The sequence below is a fragment of the Echinops telfairi genome, unplaced genomic scaffold (genome assembly GCF_000313985.2).
Source record: "Echinops telfairi isolate 266 unplaced genomic scaffold, ASM31398v2 ScPeMD7_7469;HRSCAF=8507_1, whole genome shotgun sequence".
Classification (NCBI taxonomy): Eukaryota; Metazoa; Chordata; class Mammalia; order Afrosoricida; family Tenrecidae; genus Echinops; species Echinops telfairi.
In genome coordinates this window covers 6,169,865-6,172,640 of record NW_022111373.1, presented here as the reverse complement: position 1 = coordinate 6,172,640, position 2,776 = coordinate 6,169,865, and positions in this window count along the sequence as shown.

Here is a 2,776-nt window from a genome sequence, read left to right as displayed (position 1 = left end):
GGGGTCCACGTCTGCTGCGCTATGGTTCATTTGTCTTAAGGCACTAACTGGAGATTCCCTTCCCAGCGTCCCAGCATGTTTTGAGTAAGAAGAGCTCTGTCTTTCCTCCTGAAGTCAGAGGCAGCAGTATTCTTCAAAGGAGCTTCAGACGAAGCTTTCAGAAAGAGAGGGAGGCAGGAGGGGGGAGAGAGAGAAAGTAAATCATGCATGATGGACAACTAGTCATATGGTCAGATCCGTGTGGGAGATGCCGAGTTGAAGGCTGCTAGGTGGGATTCTCAGAGCCTTAGTGGCTGTGTGCACGGGGGCTGCCGTGACTACAAGTCCTGACCCAGGTGCCCTTTCAGTCCTACGTACTCACCATATTCCAAAGCTCTTTGCCCTGCCACTGCAGCTGCCCTGGGCAGGGGGGCAGGGGAAGCTGGACACAAGAGGAGGGAGCATTCTCTGTGGGGCACGGAGCCCAGAGAGATTTGAGGCCTATTGTAAGATTGTGGGTTGTACACAGGGAGGTAGTCCGTTCTAAAGAAAGGTCACGTGGGGAGAGGCAGGGCCTGTCCCAGACAATGACGGGGTAGCAAGGTGACTGCAGGACCGGGTACATAAAGACGTGCCATTAAGGGAAAGGCTCAATGCAATGAATGGCCAACCCCGCCATCAGAACCCTGACTCATCTGGGCTCCAGGAGCCTATGGGGTCAAAGTCCACCAAGACTCAGCCTGGGGGCTCCTGCCTCCCCTAAAGAGGGCCATCCTCCCTAAATCTCATGTCTTCCGGGCTGCCATGCTTCCTCCAGGAAGCCTTCCCTGACTGCTCTCTACACAACAGCCATGTTTCTGAACTCCTAGTTCCTGGAACCTCTACCAGGCCTGATGTCTCCACGAGATAGCTAGCTCCTTCACAGCAAGTAGTTAGGCCTGCCACCTCCTCCGTGAATGCTAAGTGCTTACTGCTATGGATGATGGTTAATTCGACCATCTATTCATCCATCCACCCACTCACCCACCTTCCATCTACCCATCTACCCACCCACCCACCTTCTTTTGCAGCTCAGTGCCAGGCCCCTCATACAGCAGGAATGACACCTGTCAAAGTCCTTAGGGTCCTGTCTAAAAAAGAGATGCCTGCTGGAGCTTTGCTAGTTCCTAAATTGTCTGGGCTGTAGGAACAGCCCAGAGAGGACCTACCATAGATTCATCCCTCTACGAAGCTGTAGGCAATGCCCCAATGAATGCTGGGATATATGTCCCCACTTCCGATGCGTTTGTGGCCTGCACTCTGATCTCATTGCCTGGGGTCCTGACTGCGTCCCTGGAAAGGGGTCAGGAGCACCTGTAGTTTTTAGACGATGACTCTGGGACTCAGAGAAGACAGAGGACCTCCTTTCGTTCCCCCAGCATGCTAGTACTGGGCCGGGGCTCAGGGAGTCCCCTGTGGCTAGTGGCAAGGGTCTGGTACCCGGCAGTCACTCCAAACTTGTCTTTGCTGCTGATGCCTCATGTCTCTGACTCCAGACCCCTTTTTTTAAGAACTTGGGGTGGTTTTTGCCCCTCCTGCTGCGTGAACCCCAGGCGCATTCATCAGGAACAATGGCTGGAAAATTAGCCCGTGGGAAATTGTGATCATAAGGCCTTTTAACCTGTGGGACAGCTCTCCTGCTAATTCCCCCACCACCACCACCCTTCAAGCCAATTTGGCCAAACGTCCTCAAAGTTTCATCAGGAATAACGAACCTCTTCCTCCATTATTAAGTTTTATTGTAAGAGTTGTTCTTGGTTGTTGCATAAAGTCTGAAGGGAAGACCCTATTGAAAGCTTATAAAGAAGGAGTAGGAGGAGATAAATGCTCCCGACTTCCTACCGGATGGATTTTAAAGGCAGCTGTCCTGGACCTGGGCTATCATAGCAATTGTGTGTCTTTGCCGCTATGCAGGCAACTCCCCCCACACACACACACGAACACACACGCAGACTGACAAGGGCACATACACACAGTGAGATGACACAGGATGCCCGGCTCCTAGCACAGAGCTCACTTGGCGTCTGGGCCTGGTGACCGGGCTTAACCCCTACGAGAGAGGGCTCCCTGGGAAGTGGCCGTGCTCCGCCTGCACCCGGCACCCCGGCGGTTCTCAGCAAGCCCCAACAGGATGCCAGGCGGGCAGGCGGACGGCAGGAAGAGACTCCGCTCAGAATCTCTCCCCGCTATAATTTACTAAATCCATCAGGGGCTCCTTTGAGCCACTTTCTGGAAATGCCACATTTCAAGGGTCTCCCTGTTAGAAAAGGTCAGGGAGTTCACACAGGCCTTTCATGTTAAAGGAACTTGAAAGAGAAGGAAAGGAAATGTATATTTTCAGCTTTAGCTGTGATTAAGTGGGCTTAGGCTATGAGAACATTCAGATGACTTACATGACGTTACATGAAGAGCCAATTAGCCTAACAACTTCCGAAAAATATCTAGCTCAACAGCACCCATTATTAGAGCACTTGGAATGTGCCAGGCCTTGTGCTGGGCTCTTAGCTAGGATACAATGACTCGTTTCAACCTCCATCCAGAAGTGCCAGGCAGGTTTGGGTTTGATACCCATTTCAACCCGAGGTCCAGAAAGGGCCCGGGACTTGCCTGGACTCTCACAGCTTGGAATGGGAGGGGATTCAGGTCTGCCTACCTCCACAGTCAGCTCCATACCTCAGACCCCTCAGCCCTCAAAGGCCCTACCTTCCTTCTGTATTCAGCAGCTGAGAACCGCTCACCTTCACCTGGTCCATGTGCA